Source organism: Pipistrellus kuhlii, unplaced genomic scaffold (genome assembly GCF_014108245.1).
Source record: "Pipistrellus kuhlii isolate mPipKuh1 unplaced genomic scaffold, mPipKuh1.p scaffold_m20_p_24, whole genome shotgun sequence".
Classification (NCBI taxonomy): Eukaryota; Metazoa; Chordata; class Mammalia; order Chiroptera; family Vespertilionidae; genus Pipistrellus; species Pipistrellus kuhlii.
Window position 1 is genome coordinate 3,850,907 of NW_023425523.1, and position 19,777 is coordinate 3,870,683.

Below are 19,777 nucleotides of genomic sequence, written 5' to 3' on the forward strand. Positions count from 1 at the left end.
CTCTATCTTTATCATTACTACCCTCTTTATCTGAGTTATTCTTTGCCTCTATCCCATGTATCCTGTGTTCTCCCCCCAAATCAGCATGTATAACCATCAACCATGAATGAATCTTAAAAACCTCTCTTCATTGCTGGAGAAAATGCATTATGTAATTGATGCCACTGGTAGAAATTCCTGAAATCTTATCTGGGCCCTCAGATTAAACAATAATCTTTTTACCAACCATTGCTCCTTTTGTCAAGTCCAATCACTTTTCCTTAAGCCCTACCCAGAAGATAAAAGTTGTCCCTCCTCACATTTATCATCAACTCTCCTATCTGGCCTCTATAATTCTCTGTCATGCAAGCTAGAAACATACAAGACATACCCCACTCTATTCCCATATACAATTAACAGCCAGGTTAGTTCTGTGAATTTTATCTCCCAAATGTTTCTTTAAATTGTTTGCCTTTTTCATCCATATTACCACTGTGTTAATTAAGGCCTGCATCATCTCTTAGACAAATCCTTCCATAGCAAAGAGATTAAGGAGAATCAAGAAAATGCAAATATCAAAAGCTGAGGGAGATGTAATATTGTGATTGCTTTTTAGCCTCCAATCCGGTATCCCTCAAAACCATCCTCCAACGACCTATTTAACACACAGCTCTATTGTGGTTCCCCTGCCTAAATCTTTCAATAGGATAGACCACCCTCTCCCTATGAGTTCTTAACTTTTTAGATGAACAGATTAGCCCCTCTTCCCACTAACCCGTGATGTACTCTAAAAAGCACAAGAATTTGCAAAAACAAAACAAAACTATTTTTCTTAAGCATAAGTACAATTTTATGGAGGGGGAGAGAGCCAAATATGTAGTCCAAATTTTTCAAATTCTCAATGGGATCTATGACCCCCTCCCAAAAGATTCACTATTCTAGAGGAAAAGGCCCAAACAAATTACCAGGCCTGTGAAATTTTCCATGATCTAGCCGTGATCCATGTCCGCCTCACCAGCTGTCCCTCTGTGGGCAGATATCAAGAGTTGGTGTGCAGCGGACATCTGTTATTTTTGCGTGTCTAGTGTCTCTTCCTTCTCCTTTTAGAATAGCACCCCAACTCTCTGTTGGAAAATAACCCTTGTCTCCCTCACTAAAGTTTTGGTGGAAATGTCAATCAAGGTGTCCCATTCTCCAAAGAGCATGGGAGACTTCTCACCCAATCTCCAGCCAGGCCAACCAGGTGTAATTTCCTAAACGGAATCTTGAGCAGAACGATGTGAAGATGGAAATCGTTAAAGCTGATTCATTCTGACCGTGGTACACTGTTTGTTCCCGCTACCTAGGTCCCTCCCCCTGCAAACTCCCCAGGTTCTCGGATTTCCTGAAGCTTGCAAGTTCATTTCTGCTCAACCATTTTAACCATTTGTTCATCCATTTATTAGAAAAATATCTATTAAACTATATGATGGTTAGCTGTATATGTTGACTTGGCTAGGTTATAGTACCCAGATATTCTAACACACACTAATCTGGTTGCTGTGAAAGTATTATGTAAATGACACCTATGTGGTAACATCTGCAATCAGGTGACATTAGGAGATATCAATAATGTTGAGGAGGCCTCATCCAATCAGCTGAAAGACCTAACGGGAAATAATGAGGATTCACTGAAGATTATGTCCCCAAGACCAGCCAGAGTTCCCAGCTGGTCTGCCCTACTGATTTTGGACTTGGAAGCCCCTATAATCACATATTCCAGTTCCTTAAACTAAGTCTCTCTCTCTCTTTCTCTCTCTCTCTCTCTCTCACACACACACACACAAAATGTGTATGTATATGCAGTGTGCGTGTGTGTGTGTGTGTGTGTGTGCATGTCGCCGACTGGTGGTCCGTTAAGTCCGAAAGGTTGGCCTACTGTTCTAGACTCCTCCAAAGTGTGGGGGAATGTGGAAATGAAGGCGTGCTTAAGAAAGGTGCCTACAATTGTTGTGCAGGTTCCTTTCCTCTACCTCAGGGATCAGTAAACTATGACCAGCAGACTAAGTCTGAGTCACTATTTTTGTGTGGCCTGTAAAAAAAGAATGGTTTTTATATTCTTACATGCTGTTGTTTGTTTTTTTTAAATCAAAAGAAAAACAGTACTTCATGACATAAAAATTATGTGAAATTCAAATTTCAGTGGACATAGCCATGCTCATTTGTTTACATACGTGGTCTCTGGCTGCTTTTGCCCTTTATCAGCAGAATTGAGTACTGCAACAGAGACTGTAGGACCCTAAAGACCTACAGTATTTATAATCTGGCTCTTCCAGAAGTGTTTGCTGACCCCTGCTTTAGTTCATTGGAAAAAGCATTAAAAGGGTGGGATATGTTAGAAAAGAGGGTAGAAAATCTGTATTATTTATTAAGTACTTACCATGTACAAAATACTGCTTTGACCATTGTACATATATTAATATTTTTAATCTTCGCAACATACCGATTAGGTGGAGACTACCAGCCCATTTTATGGAATGAAGCAGAGAGGCTAACACAGACTTGCCCGAGCTCCACATAAATTACAGAACCAGGACTACCACCCTGGCAGTTTGGCTCCAGCATCTGTGTGGTTAACCACAACGCCGCACTGCTTTATCACTCATCTTGTCTATTGAGTCTGTCTTGCATTAATGATGTTGATTCCCCTTAGAATGAAGGATGGCACTCTATAGATGAACCAACACTGGAATAAATGACGTCTGTGGCATGCACTCCTTAGAGAACTTGAAGGATTACAAAGACCTATGCCTACCTTCTTTCTTGAAGGCAGAAAGCCGAGGAATCCAACCTCCTTGGATTCAATCATTGCCTTTCCTCAAACCATCCTGGAACTCAGAAGCTCAGGCAAGCTTCGAGATGCACGCTAAGATAAAGCATGTTCTCTTCCCACCATCATCAATTAATAAAATCTCTGAACTGTGGAGCCAGGATATGGATGTTTCTCAAATCTTCTCCATTAATTCTTTTGTAGAGCTCAGCCCAGATTGAGACCCACCGCTTTTCTCCATTCAAGGAGAAAAATGGTGGTTAAAAAAACAGGTGATGGAGGAACTTGACAAAACTTGTCTGTGAAAATGGAGCTTTCTATTCAGTGTCCCAGCATGCTAGTAAAGAACACTTCTAGTCTTCGTGTGTCACCTCTATATCTGAAAACTTAAAGGAAAAAAAAAGCAGGCATGAAAACAAAACTAAATATTTCTATATATGCATGTATTCTTAGGTAGGAAATTCCTATAAGGACACAGAGCAATCTGATAACTGTTATATTTTCTTATTTGTATTTCTTACTGGATCTGTATTTCTTTATAATGTATTACTTGTTTAAAAATAACGAATTTATTTTAGAAGTGAACCTAAAATGAGGTTTAAGGATTACTTTAATTATACTTTGAATAGGAAAATTACTAAATAATGAGCTAGTAAAAATTACTTGATGCTTTCCTGAAAAGCTGTTTGCTTTTTGTTGAGACACAAAACATAAAATCCGCCACTTCTATGTGCAATGGAAATGTGTGCTACAAACCAACCTACTAAAGAACCTTTTCCACCAGGTGCCTGTACTGAAAGTCTTACTGGGTACTAATTTATCACAATACTTTGTGTGAGGAGAAAGTATTTAAAAAAATGAGAAATAGTAAAATGGAAACATTTACAAACACCAATACCTATCACACACTCTTAATTTTTATAATCCACTATAGCCCATGGCGCGATATTGAGTGCAGTAGGCTGCCCACTGCTTCCGGGGGAGCCAGCGGGAAGGAGCCGTGCGGCCCCCGTGCCCCCGAGGCCCTCCACAACGAGGCAGCAAGCACTCCGCCAGGCCGCTCATGCTGCCCTCTCTCAGTGGTTGCTCCCACCTGAGCCGCCCCCCCAGGACTGGGGGACTCCGCCGGGGCTGAGGGGACTGGGCGCTACCATCTTGTGGTTATGGGGACCATAATATTTGTGACAGAGTGACGGTTATTTTGCATATTAGCTTTTATTAGATAGGATAATAAATTCACATAACATTTAGTTAAAATCAAATATCCTCCTTCTGTGGACTATTCATTTAAATTCATTTGAAATTTCTGATATGGCTTTGGGCTTCAGAAAACCAAGAAGTAGGCAAGGGGGTGGTAAGGCAGTATCTAAACAATCACACACGCTTGACCAAAGGTTTAAAGCCATAAGGAGCTAGTGCCCAAGTGGGGCTGTCATGCTTGCTGCTGTCATCCTGAGTAAAGAAACCGGTTTTATGTATCTTCACAATATGGTCAAGTTAAAATCTGCACCAACGAATAAAATCTCCAACCTGGCAAGCCTCAAAAGACAAAAATCACAAGTGAGATGCCCATTTTTTAAAACATACCGTGCAAAAAAGTACCACTATTTTGATAAAGCATAATCTTTTTCAATGTTTAATGGTTTTCCTTAAAGAAATCTGCTTGAATCCTGCAAACTCTCAATCAGATTGAGAGTCTGTAAAAATCAGGTGCTGATTCACAGAAGTGCTAATTAATACAGTATCTATTCTGATATTTTTGGAGCTTTACGATACTGTAAGCCTCAGAGAAATGCCTAAATAATTCTGAAGACAATATGTAAAAGGAACTCTGTAAAAATTGGCAGGAACATATAAGATATCTAAAATAAGGACATTACCAGAAATGCAAAAAGAGATGATATATCTCCTTCCAAAAGGAATAAAAGTTAGGTAGCAGAGAGAATATATGCCTAAGATCTTCAATCAATAAACCCAACATTAAAAGGCATCTCTGACAGAAATGTGTGGTGCCAGATATTCCCAGAAAGCTCCCAGCTCAAGAGCTTACTTGTTCACTTTAAAAGTCAGGTGCTTTTAGAGTTCTGAATCACTGCCAGGCAATAAAAGGTCTCAAGCCCAAACATGAAAATCCTCAAAAATCTGTTATTACTCCAATCTAGTTAAAATACATGTACTTGTCTTAAAAAAAAAAAAAAAAAGGAAACACACACACACACACACACACACACACACACAAACTAGCCAAACTTAAAACTGTAACTTGTAATCTGAAAGAAAAAAAAAAAAAATACAGGCACATCTGCTCTCTTAATGTAACATTTCCTATATCCAGATATAATAGTCAAAAAAAGAAATGAAGAAAAAGCCTAAAGAAAGCCTCAAGTATATAAAGTGCTTCCAATTCTTTCTTTAAAAAAAATATATATATATATATACACACACATATATATATATATTATTGATTTTTCACAGAGAGGAAGAGAGAGGGATAGAGTTAGAAACATCAATGAGAGAGAATCATCGATCAGCTGCCTCTTGCACACCCCCTACTGGGGATGTGCCTGCAACCAAGGTACACGCCCTTGACCTGAATCGAACCCTGAACCTTTCAGTCCGCAGGCTGACGCTCTATCCACTGAGCCAAACCGGTTTTGGTTGCTTCCAATTAACACAGTAATTCTGCCACAAATGGAAATTTATGGTACAGAAAAACACAAGCAAACAAAATGTATGCCCAAAACAAAAAGCCTAGGAAACAAAGGTCTTTCACTAGAAGAATGAATAAATAACTATACATCATAGAGCAGAATACTGGTAAAAATAATAAGGTAGAATTATATATAGTGATATGAAAAGATGACCAAAATACTTTAGGCAAAAAAGCAAACTGCAATAAAGGTCAATTTATTATTTTTTTAACAAATATTCACATTAAAAGTGGAGGTCCTTGGGGAAAGGGACTTTCATTTTCTAAGTTATACATATCCAAAGTATTAAAATTCAAATATAGTGATATTCACATGCAAAGCACAGCTTTTATAATAAAAAATGATACTACACTATTAAAATCTATTTTTTTCATGAAAAATTGACAATATATTTTCTACAAGAGAGCAAAAAATATTTTTTAAAAATAAAAAATATATGCATTGAAAAATCACTGGGAATGATGTATACGAAAACGTTAAAAAGCTGGGAGTGATTTTTCTTTTTGCTTATTTGTATACATTCTCTACAGGAGCAATATTGCCCCCAAGTGGGTGAAAACACAAAAGTCCCTTAACTCTTTTAGTGTAAAAAAACACAGTTTAAAATACAATAAAGGAATATACAGTATCACTGTGGTATGAAAATTTCATAAAGGGGACAGTTAAGGAAAAAATACCTAAAAAGGCTGGGGGTGGGAGCAAGTGATGATAACAGATTAGTCGGAAACCACTTCATCAGATCACTGGGGTCACCTGGAGAAGCCAACTACAGATTCCTGGCCCTACCGGAGACTTCATAAAATCAGTATTTGTATGGATGGAGGTAGTGTTTTTTATCCAAGAAAGCACATTATGTCACTCCATGTAAAAATTTCATGAAGTCCTGACACATGGGTTTTAATTTGGTGTAAGAGATTTTTTAAATTATATATTAACGTGAGAAATATAAAATAACCCAAGTGCCCAGAAATCTAGGAATCCTTGCTAAACTCCTCTCCTTTCTTTAAGGAACTTGAAGATTTAAATTTCTTCACAAACCAATCAAACACACCCTATTATTCTTATTTGTACTGGGTAATGTGAAAAATATACAAGAAATAAGCAATATTCATAAATTATGCCACTAAGCTCACTTCAATCTGCAAAAACCAGCATTGAAAAATGGCTTTCTCAAGACACCATTATTCACACAGAAACGTAGGTTTTAATCCCATGATAAAAATTAAACAAGTCAGGGAACCAAAGTCACTATTGGGTACTAACTGGGATGCTCAATGTCTAGTTCACATCTTATTTGGCATGGCAATCTTGAATTATGCAAAATTGTCCCTACACCAAACTACAAATCTCCCATGTTAAACACTGAGTCTAAAACATTAAACCACAAATGCCAAGATTTATTGTACACGTAAGTCATGAAACCAACTGAGTGCATAGCTAACAGTCCCACTTAACAAAAGGAGAATACACAGGGTTAGTCAAAACAGTGAATGGGTTTGTAAAGCATAAATTATTGCTCCAGTCCCTAGCAATCTTCTACTCCCAATGTCTTACAGACATCAATGCCAACTTGTTGGTTGTAATAACAATAATAATATCTGAGTACTTTTTGTGTGCTAGGCATACTTATTTAGTCCTCAAACATGTATTAAAAAAAGGGTACTGTTCTTTTTCCATTTTACAGATGAAAAAACAAACAAACAAACAAACAAAAACAGGGAGAAATAGAGATGAGGTAACAACTGACAGGTACTATATGCAAACTTCCATGGAGTGTTTTGCCTGCTGACCACAAATACATTCTTATGACCAAATATTCAAAGTGAGACCTGGTATATCCTATAATTAAATAATTATCCATAAAACAATATATAAATTAATGTAACTGAGGCAAACCTGAGTTAGAAGAATCAAACAAAAGTCTGTCTTCCTGTCAATAGTAAAATACTTTTCCCAATCTCATTCCCTACACCCAGAAAATGGCAACCTAATTTTGCTTGTTTTTAAGTACAGATTTTATCATTACATAATTCATCTCAGGAATACACTGTTTCTTAATTCATTTGTAAAGCCTTTATCTCCTAAGAATCTTCATCTTAAAAGTTTTACTAAATTTAATTTCATATTCTATAATAAATTCATTTTAGACCTTTCATTTTCTAATTATAAGATATATGAATAATGTATAAAGTTCAGAAAAAAAGTTTAAGGAGAAAAATAAATCACCTGTAATCCCAATTCAAGATAACTTTGATCCTTTCAGCTTATATTCTACATATGAATAAACATTTTGTAAAAATAAGAACTGCAATCATACTGGATCTGTATGATTCGTAGTATAATTGCAGTAAATCAGCTTTTTCTCCCATAACAATAGAGAAATTTTTTTAAAGAAAGTGCAGAAAAATGCAATTACATGACTGATTTTCTACAAAGCACTTTGGACCAAAAAATAGTTATACTGTGAAAATTAACCACAAGATGGAAACATGATGACGGGTTCTTCATCTAAAGAATCCACTCTCTTTTACAAGTATTTGAATGTTTTTAAAAATCATTAAAAAATTTTGCTAATTAAGTAGGCATTTTCTTTGCACCACTAAAAAATTTCACAAGTCCATCTTCAGCACGTCAACACACAGATGACATTAAACACATGGCTATGGAAGTGTTATGGTTGCAAAAGATCAAAACGGTGACAGTTCACTGTAGACACAAGCTGATCCCAGCACACTGAGCCTAAGCAGAATCAACCAAGAACACTACAAGTGATGATTCTTTATTTCCAGTGTCAAAGGCCCATTGCTTACATACACAGCAAGCAGATGCTCTGAGTGTGTCACAATCTCAGACTTGTTCTGTATGACAGAAGCCCAAGTCTAAAGTATAATGGGAACAATAGAATAACTACATCATCTGAAACCTTCCAGCGCAAGGTTTCAACTCAGATTTTGGTTGATCCTTGAATTATTGTATAATGCTGTCATATACCAATGTAAAAAATAAAATGACATTTGAATATAAGAAGTTACTAAACATTTATTTAAAATTCAAAGGGATGTTTTACAATGGAGTTTGTCCAAAGTGTGCTATTCAATATTCAAAAGGCTTAGGAACCTTTTTCAAACAGTATACTATTTGACCAATTTTGAGTTACTTAAGTTCCAGCCTTATAATATAGATGTAAAGAAATACCATCAAAATAACTTAATACTGGAAATCTAAGCAAACAACTAAATATGGGTTTGAGACATAAGATTCAATTTTCAAACTTACTGCAATTATACTACGAATCATACAGCCTATGGTTGGTAAGTGAATCTGGTTTTGTTTTTGTTTTTGTTTTTTAAATTTCAGAGAGGAAGGAGAGGGAGAGGGAGAGCCTCCTACACACCCCTAATGGGGATCAATCCTGGGACTTGGGCATGTGCCTTGACTGGGAATTGAACTGGGATCTCCTGGTTGCTAAGTGAACATTCAACCACCAAGCCACACCAACCAGGCTAATATGATATTCTTAAATAATTACATTTATAAAAGTTCCACCACATTGATACTGGTAGTTTATATGCAGATCCTTCTGAAGCATGAAAATCTCATATAAGGAGGTTATGTATGTCATTACTAAGCTGATTATACAGGGAGGGGCAAAAATAGGTTTATAGCTGTATGTGAAAAAAAGTTTATTCTTATTATTTTCTATATGATCAACTGTAAACCTACTTTTGCCCTGCCCTGTATGATTAGAATGGAGAGCAGAGGGATACAACAAAAGAGCAGTCTAAATGTCATCATACAGAAATCTAACAAAACAGACACACAAACACAAAGAGCAATTTGAGAATATCAAGAACCAAAATATCATATAAAGTTATGTTTTATAAACGTGTCATATTATAGCCTTAGTCTCAGAACATCTATAAACAAATCCGAAAATACATCTTTACAAAAACAGCCCTCTTCATTCTAAGTTTATTGTACTTTCTATTCAAACCAACATGACAGATCCCTACTTCATGAGTGTCATCAAATCGTCTCTGAAGGTCCCTATTAGCCACCGTATTAACCTACAGAATTCTTTCTAACCACTCAACGTAAATTTATCTCCTCATAGCTTTCACACTTAACCAATTTCATTTCTTTTTGTAAAAATAAATTTATTGCCGAAACTGGTGTGGCTCAGTGGATAGAGCATCGGTCTGCAGACTAAAAGGTCCCAGGTTCCATTCCAGTCAAGGGCATGCACCTTGGTTGCAGGCACATCCCCAGTAGGGGGTTTGCAGGAGGCAGCTGATCGATGTTTCTCTCATCAATGTTTCTAATTCTCTATCCCTCTCTCTTCCTCTCTGTAAAAAATCAATAAAATATATTTTTAAAATAAATAAATTTATTTCCCACAGTCTAGCATAGCAACTTCCACCTGCAAATCCCATAAAACCTTCCTTTTGCAACCTTCCACTAAAATAGTTTCTTTCAATCTCTCGATTATCTGCATCTACTTTCATCCATGGTATCCATTTAAAAGAATTCTAATCTTAAATTTATTATGATATGAATCATTGAAGAATTAGAAACTGTATAAATATGCAGTTTAGAGATTCACATTACTAGTCTGTCCAGGTCTTAGCATCAGTTGAAAATAATACTAATCACATTATGTATTTTTAACCCTATTAAATTATCAGTTCATATTTCTGAACAAACCACATATGGTTGTACTAACAGAAAACAGAAACACATGCCCCCCCACAATTGAAATAGAGATTGGATGGTCAACTAATGTTGGCTGCATAATTATTTCGACTACTCTTATATCATCTCATTTCAGACAACACAATAAATTTTTAAGTTTTAAAAATTTAAGAGATACAAACAGAACAAAAAGATAACATCCTGAATGTGACTAGAAGGGTCTAACGCAGATATAGCATTACAGACTGATAACATTACATACTACTTAGTTAAAATCTAAGTGGAAGTGATGCTTTCCATGTCTCTGGTCTTGATTTCCCTCTTTGTACTGTGTGGTTTAAGTAATTTAAACCACCTGAGAGAAGAGGGAGTTTTGTACAGAGAAAAATTTTCTAGACTCATCTGAAAGAAAAATGTTGTGCTGCACTGAAGAAAAAATTATTGAGTTAAAGGCTGTCTTCTATCATTCACCTACTGACTCATTTATTCACTAAAATTCATATTCATTCATTCATATTTGAAATGAACATTAATTCGTATTTATTCATGTTTGTGATGCAAGCAAAATACAAATATTTTTTGTGCTTTTGTATAAAAAGCATAAAATAGATGTGCCTGCTTTGGGTAGTTTGCTGTCAGCAATATCCTATCTAATAAAGAGGGAATATGCTAATTGATCCTCACACTGTCACAAAGATGTCGACAGGCGCAGTCAATAAGGAGGGAATATGCTAATTGCTGCCCCGCCTTCAAAGATGTACCTTGGTTGCGGGCACATCCCCAGTGGGGGGTGTGCAAGAGGCAGCTGATCGATGATTCTCTCTCATCGAAGTTTCTAACTCTCTGTCCCTCTCTCTTCCTCTCTGTGAAAAGTCAATAAATATATTATAAAAAAAAAGAAAAAGAAAAAAAAGGCCCTAGTGTGCTTTATGCTCTTTTATTTCAATTTTTGGTACTACAATAGAAAGTCTACTCTTGTTTCACACACTTCACATGTCACCTCACATAAATTTTTTTTTATTTCAGCTTTACTGAAGTATAATTAACATATAAAATTGTGAATTTTCTTATAATAGTATATCATAAGCCACTCAGTCTTATTCATAACTTATTTTTCCTGCCAAAATGGAAGCAGACTTCTTACTTCTAAGAATTTAAGACATACATACTGGGAAGGCCACAAATGCCAGCACAGTGACAGTGCCAAAATGGCCCAAACCAGGGCAGCTCCTACTCTCAGCTTGGCTGGGGGGGACGAGGGAAGGGTAAGGATAATCAGCCCTAAGGGAATGACTGTAGTTCTGCTTTCTGTTGACAAACAGAAATATCTTCGAACCAATTCAAATAGACTCGACTAGGATGTTATAGTTTGAGACATTAAATGACTGTTTTGACTATCTGGGGTCCCTTTAGTAAATGAAGTATCACTCAGTTAACCAAATCTGGGCTTCTGAAGTTTCATTAGGAAAACACAGTCTTTATAAAAAGTAACACAGACTATGCCCAATATTATGTGCTATATTTGCTTATTACAGTCAAGTGCTGCTTTATGATGGGGACAGGTGCTGAGAAATGGGCCATTAGGAGATTTTGTCATTGTGCAAACATCGCAAAGTGCACATAAGGTGCACTTATAAAACCTAGATGGCACAGCCTCCTACCCACATAGGCTCGAAGGCTACACATCTGTACAGTAGTTAACTGTAACACAATGGTAAATATTTGTATATCTAAACACAGAAGGGAGAGAGTGAATATACGATATAAAAGATGAAAAATGGTGCGCTTATATAGGGCACTTATGAATAGAACGTGCAGGACTTGAAGTTGCTCTGGGTGAGTCAGTCAGTGAGTGGTGAGTGACTGTGAAGGCCGAGGACATTATTGCATGTAACTGTAAACCTTTTTTTTTTTTTTTTATAAAGTGCATGTTTGCTACACAAAATTTTAAAATAACATAAGATTAAATCAAATGCAAGGCAGAATGATGCAATCAAGAAAGTGAGCAAGTGATACAAGAAGCTACTGCCAGTGTAACCTGGCATGCCTTTACAGCAAACATTTTTACAAGTAGGAAGAGTACACTCTAAAATAACAATTAATAGTACAGTAAATACATAAACCAGCAACAGGTCATCATGATCAAGTATTCTGTCCTGTAAATAACTGTATGTACAGCAGGCTTGTTTATACCAGCATCACCACAAACACATGAGTGATGAATGCACTGGGATATGACTGTCACTGAGCAGAGGAATTTTTCAGTCCCATTACAATTTGATGGCACTATCATTGTAGGTGTGGTCCATTTCTACAGAAATGGTGCATGTCCGTATTTAAAAATATTTTCAAATTCACTTTTAAATGAAAGAGATTTGAATAAAAATTAATAAGGACTTAATTTCTGAGCTTAGAAAATATTTGAAAACTAAAAAAAAAAACATTTAGAAAGGTGTAACAACTCAGTGCTTTAAAATATGCAAACATGCACACCAATGGACACAAGACGGGGGGGGGGATGGGATGAGGGCATGTGACAGGACGTAGGGGAGCTGGGGGAAGGTCAATGGGGGGAAAAGGAGAGATATATACTAATATATGTAATACTTTAAGCAAACATCATGAAAGTATCACTAACCAATATGTGATGTTTACAAATTGGGGGTTGCTTCTTTTCTCAACTCGTAATGTTAAAGACAGACAGTGAGCAGATAATTCAGAGCAGCAGTGAGTTTACTTATGAGTCAAAAAGAAATATTAATATCAAACTTCAGGCTAATTTGCTTGTGTATTATTCAGCCAAGTGGAAAGTACAATTAACAGAGCTAGAGCCAGGTACCAGAATGACTAAGAATGACATGAACAAACTAATTTGTTTATAATTGATAAATTAAGGGGAAGGGAGAGAAGTACTAAAAGTAGTATTTTTTCTAAAGACCATACACTCAATATCCTATTTTTCCTTGCTTCATCTTTCACTGCCCTCCACTCTAGGTTGCTTACCAAAGTAGAAGTCTGTACTTTACTTTTCATCATTTCTGCTCACACAACTGACGTTTCTAAAGTCCAGTCACATTCACAAATGCTGAACGACCACACACGGAAGAACTGCGCTGCACACTGACATATTTTAAGATACCTCCAGAAGTACCAATGTCTAAATGTGAGGGCTCCCTGTTCACTAAGAACTCAAATTGCTAAATAAATAAAACTTCTAAAGTTACAAATTTGTCAAAGCAAGAGCTTAAACATGCTTTTCACTAATGAAATAACAGGAATTTTTACCTTTCAATTTTTAAAATAGGTAGCAACAACCAAGTGTACTGAGTCCTATCTTCTCTCAGAGGTTGCCGACCTCCATGGAGCCTGTAAGTTAGACTCAAATTCTCTTTTGAATTTCAATTCCAAACTGGGTACACTTGAAGAGCCAGATTTTCAAAACAGTGACTCCTAGCAACTCCCCTCAAAACCTTCCCTCGTTTCCTTTAAACTCTCAGATCCTGCCTCACCTGTATTATTATTACCAGCCTCCTGGTGTCCAGTCTCTTTCTTCCTCAATTCATTCAACTTCCAAAAGATGTTATTTTCCTCCTATCAAAACTTCTTGCACTCCTGAATAAAGTCTATACTTCTCAATCTAGCATTCAATGAGTTCTAAAGCCTAGCCCCAATCAATCTTTACGGCCTCAAGGCCACATTTACTAATTATCTAATTATATAGGCTTAGGCTTCTGTCAAATGAATCTCCTGTTCTCCAACTTCTCCTGAACTTTCTGTCTTGGCTCATGCCATTCCTACCAGAAAGAAGTCTACCACCACCCTGGCTGGGTAGCTCAGTTGGTCAGTGCATGGTCCCAGTGGGTCAAGGTTGTGGGTTCCATCCCATCAGGGCACATACAAGAATCAACCAACGAATGCATAAATGAGTGGAACAAATCGATGTTTCTCTCTCTCTCCCTCAAAATAAATAAATAAACAAATAAATAAATAAATAGATAGATATCAATAAGCAAAAAATACAAATAAAAAGAATGTCTACTACCCTCTGGCTGCCATTGCTCAAGGCCATTTTGCACTGCCATGTAGGCAAGACCACACAAATGACATCTCTTGCCCCACCCACCAAACTGGCAAAACAAAACACACAAAAACAAATTTAACAATAGCTAGTTCTGTCGAAACCGGTTTGGCTCAGTGGATAGAGCGTTGGCCTGCAAACTGAAAGGTCCCAGGTTCGAATCCAGTCAAGGGCATGTACCTTGGTTGCGGGCACATCCCCCCCCAGTAGGGGGTGTGCAAGAGGCAGCTGATCGATTATTCTCTCTCATCAATGTTTCTAACTCTCTATCCCTCTCTCTTCCTCTCTGTAAAAAATCAATAAAATATATATTTTAAAAGAACAAACAAAAAAACAATAGCTAGTTTTTATTAAATGCCTACTACATGCCAGTCTTACACAATATTTCTAATCCTCTCAACAATCCTTTGAAGTAGTTATTATTCCCCTTTTAAAGATGAGAAAGCCAAACTTCATAAATATCAAATCATATATATTTAGCAAGTTACCTTAAGTTACATACACAGTAAGTTGCCTCAAATATGATTTAGTAAGTGGCAAAGCAAGGATTTGAACCTAGCTTGCCTAACTCCAGAGCCATTGCTCTAAACACTAAGTAGTTATTTTTTGTTCTGAATCATGTGACTAACTCACCCATGTACCTGAAATAATTTAGTCTTTCATAGGTTTTACTACATGCTATGAGCTTTCTCATGTTTGTCATTTTAGTAAAATGCCATTTCTTCCCAATAAAAAACAATGCTCAAATTGTAACTTCAAGGAGTATCTTTTTATGAACACTAGAGGCCTGGTGCAGTGGAGTCCCTTGGCCTGGCCTGAGGGATTGGGCCGAAACCAGCTCTCCAGCATCCCCCGAGAGGTCCCGGATTTCGAGAGGGCGTAGGCCAGGCCAGGAAGGGACGCAGGAGGTTGGCCAGTTGGGGAGGGACCTCTGGAGGGCTCCAGGGCATGTCCAGCCCTTCTCACTCAGTCTAGAGTAGGGGTGTCGAACTCAATCAGAGAAGGGGCCAAAATCTAAAATCCAGCCTAAATCGCGGGCCGAATTGTTTACTGAACAGTCATAAACTGTCATTGTGATGGAAACGCAGCGGAGTGCAGTGATGACAGTGCGGTGCGGGCCACATTGCAAGGCCTGGCGGGACGGATTTGGCCCGCGGGCCTTGTGTTTGACACATGTGGTCTAGAGCGACAGGACCCCAGCAGCAAGCTAACCTACTGGTTGGAGCATCTGCCCCCTTGGGGGTTAGTGCATGGCATAGCGGTTGAGCGGCCTTAGCATATCATTAGCATATTACGCTTTTATTGGTTGAACAGCCAACCGGACACTTAGCATATTAGGCTTCTATTATATAGGATAATAAACATCCAGTTAATCCTAACTCAAAACATGCAAAATAGAAAAATCAGAAAAATTATTCTCATTTTATAAATTAACTAACCATACTGTTGTTGCCTTATAAGTACATCACATTTAAGTCTGAAGGGGGGAGAAACTTGAAAATAAAGCTGGCAACCTAACAACATTCACAAAATGCCCAGTGATGCATTTGTCTATATGCACATTTCTGTTCTAGTAGATGGTTAACTTCAGTCACAGGATAATTTTAATCAGTGTAGAGAAAATATTAAGCTGGACTGGAAAAAAAACCCCACAAAAATATAATCACATTAAACAAAATTAAATTTGCTAGCGGAAAATGAGGGGGGGGGGGGGGTGTCTTCCCACAATGTGACATATAGGCAATTTGAAAAATAAGTGTCTTGGAGGAAAGCAAAATAGGCAATAAAAAGCAAATAAATTTTATTTCACTATGTTTTAAACAAATTGGAAACTGTTTTGCTCTAACACTAAAAAGCTGTTAAAAACGTAAGACCACAGAAATAGCTGTTGAGTAGCTAAGAGATCATTGAAAGTATGGTAGTTTACTTAGAAAATTAATATATGCTGGGCCAGTGTGGCTCAGCTGGTAGGAGCGTCATACCATACACCAAAAGGTCTTGGGTTCCATTCACAGTCAGGGTACATACTTCTCCCTCACTTTCCCTCTCTCTAAAATACAACGAAAATGTCGTTGGGTGAGAACGTAAAAGAAAAAGGAAATGGCCTGGCTGGAATGGCTCAGTTGGTTGGATGTCGTCCCCTGCGCCAGGAGGATGCCAGCCAGTTCAATTCCCGATCCCTGGGAGGGGGTATGCAGAAGGCAGCCCAATCAATGGTGTGCTCTCACGTCAATGTTTCTCTCTCTCTCTCCCTCCCTCCCTCCCTCTTCTTCCCTCTCTCTAGGAACAGTAAACCATTCAATAAATAAACAAACAAACACATAAATAAGACAAAGCATAATATTATCCAGAGACAAGGGGTGGTTAGAGGTCAACCAAAGGACTTGTATGCATCATCTTAGCTTAACCAATGAACATGGACACTGGGGAGGTTGGGGGTGGGAATGGATAGGGGGAAATCAATCAGGAAAAAGGAGGCATATGTAATATTGTACTTTAAACAATAAAAAATAAAATGAACATGATTCTATTTTAATTTAAAAATAAAAATACAAAATTTATTTATATAGTGTTTCTCTTGGAGTACTTATGAAAGTACACTATTTCTTGCTACAACTTCATCTTACTCATCACATACAATTTCCTTTTTTTATTGGTACATGCATGTACCTTCTACCTCAAAAGGCCTATTTTCAAGCAGAAATGAGAGCATGGCATAGTTCTCTACTGAACTTCTTTGTTGATTAGAGTATCATGATGAGCTAAGCTTATAGCTTCAGAATTCATCTGGATCATTTAACTTGGAAACAAACTGCCCTCTTAACTAGTCACCTCAAAACTGTGTAAAGGGGATTGGACAGAGCACGTGAATCATTCAGTGCAAACCCATAACCACCATTACAAAAACTCATATGTAAATGGGCCAGTATTATCTCTGTGAACAGAGTGAAAAAGCACATACAATCCACCCCAAATTTCATGCACAAAAAAGAGGGGGAAATGGATGCTTCATTTATCTCAGTAGAAGAGGGTGAGAGAGATAGAAACAGGAGAGAAACATCACTGACTGGCTGTCTCCTGCATGGCCAACACTGGGAATCGAGCCTGCAATCCGGGTGTGTGCCTGTCTAATTCAACTCTCTATCCCCAACCATTAGCTAGTAATATATGAACTCCTGGTGCATAGATTGACACAACTGAGCCACACCAGCTGGGCTGTGTTCATAATTTTAAACTCAACACCCCATTAATATATAAATGCTTTATATGATATATTTTTATTGAGCTTCTAAGATGAAAATTTTTTAACTGGGAGGTTAGAGAGTTATCTGAGGCAGAATAGACATTTGCTGGGTCCCTAGCATGTAAGTCACAGTGCTAGGGGCTTGGAATTCCCAGGTCATGCCAAATCAAGCCATCTACATTTTAGAACTAGAAATGCTGAGCAATGCCCTCACTGTGGTATGATTGCTATCAAAACAGTCCGGTAACACCCTCCTTTAAAAACTAAATAAAATTTCAAAGCTGTTATGCTGACCTTATTTAATAGAAACAATAGTTTCTGTGTTTTGAATAACTATAAAGAATTACAATTTAAAAATTCAACTGTGAGAGTCCTCAACTAAGTACTAGTTGCATAATTTATTGCAAAGAACAAAACAGGCTGTCACAGTTGTAAAATTCTAAAGACACACAGAACAGAAATCAAGTAAACTGCAGATACCACTAAAAAATCCCTTTGTAAGAAAAAAAAATTATCACTGAAAAATCAAATGTTTGCTTGGAATGCCAATCGTATATAAAAGGTCATCAACTGTCCTCTTAACCAGTCACACAGACTGTGTAAAGGGGACAGAACAAAGTTCGTGAGCCTGAGTGAACACTGGCAGGATGTGAAGTTATTTAACTATCAGATTAAAAATTAAGACAGAATGTAAAGTTCCCTGAGGGCAGAGACCCTGTCTAATTCATCTCTCTATCCCCAATCATTAGCTAATAATATATGAACTCTAAGTGAGCTATTGGAAAATTAAACCTAACAATCTATAATTGTCTTTAAAATATTAAATAATAATAATACTCAATGAAGGTGACATTGCCATGAAACTTAAAATCAACAAATGTGGCTATCATTGTAACCTATTCTTTGAAGGAATTCACAGGTACAACACCAAGAACTCAAGTATATTCACATACTTTGATTCTGTAGTCCTTCTGGAAATCAATTGCTAGGAAATATTTCAAAAGAAAAAGCTGCATACACAAGTGTTTGTTTTATTGTTATTTTAATAGGGGAAAAGGAAACTACCTGTATACACAACAGCAGAGAGATGGACTAATTTGCAACCGCTGAAAAAGATTTAAAATGAAGATTAACCTCCTGATCTGTCTTCCTGCTTCTACTCTCCCCATCCCAGCCAAGCTGGTTTCCACACCACAGCCAGAATGAGTCTCACAAACTTAATCAGAACAGGTCTCTCTTCAACTCCAAACCCCCAATCTCATTCAGAGTAAACTTTTGGAAATGTCTTTTGTGTGAAATGTATCATTGGGTATGTAGTGGTATTATTGATATGAGAAAATGCTAAGTAACTGATTTACTATCTGAAAAGGGATTTATTATCGGGGAAAGGGAGGGAGGAAGAGACTGAACATAAACTGCACCTATAAATGAAGACAATGGGGGATGGGGAGGGGGCGGAAGGTGGGGTGGGAACCTGGTGGAGGGGGGAAGAAATGAGGAACCTTTGTAAGAATATGAACAATAAAGATTGATTTAAAAAAAAAAAAAAAAAGAAAGAAAACTCTTGACCAGCCTATAAGGCCTATGGTGGAGCCCCAGCTAGTTCTCTAACCTCAAGTTCAACTCTCACTTTCCCTCCTGCTTACTGGCCTCCTAGTTTTTCTAAAAAAGGCAAAGTACACTGAGGGGTCTTTGCACTTGCAGTTCTCTCTGCTTGTAACCTTCTTCCCCAAAAGCACACATCCTCACTTCCTTCAGGTTTCGGAGCTGGTCTCATGGCTTCCCTGCCTATCCTTCCGCAGCACTGTTTCTCCAAACCTCACCCTTCTGTGCTCTTCTGCACAGCTCTTAAAACCTGACATACGCCGGTTTGGCTCAGTGGATAGAGCGTCAGTCTGCGGACTGAAAGGTCCTAGGTTTGATTCCGGTTAAGGGCATGTACATTGGTTGCGGGCACATCCCCAGTAGGGGGTATGCAGGAGGCAGCTGATTGATTTTTCTAGCTCTCTATCCCTCTCCCTTCCTCTCTGTAAAAAAATCAATAAAATATGTGTGTGTTTTTTAAATTACATACTCTTAATGTATGCGGTTATGGCCCATCTTTTCTGATTAGAATATACACTCTATGACAGTAAGGATTTTGTTTTATTCCAACGGACCTTCAAAAAGCACTCGTTGACTTAACATTGAATGCTGATACAATAATTATTAACTACATGAAATACCATGCATATAAACAAGCTCGGAATAAAACAGGAAAACTG

At 37.5% G+C, this 19,777-nt stretch overlaps 1 long non-coding RNA gene across 1 annotated transcript in view; it reads left to right on the plus strand.

Moving 5' to 3' along the window:
• The window catches only part of LOC118727508, a 28,849-nt gene that overhangs the window by 2,481 nt on the left and 6,591 nt on the right, over positions 1-19,777 (plus strand). The window contains exons 2-3 of the long non-coding RNA XR_006742569.1: positions 567-572; positions 15,358-15,361. This is a non-coding gene — a long non-coding RNA (uncharacterized LOC118727508). The remainder of the gene's footprint in view (positions 1-566; positions 573-15,357; positions 15,362-19,777) is intronic.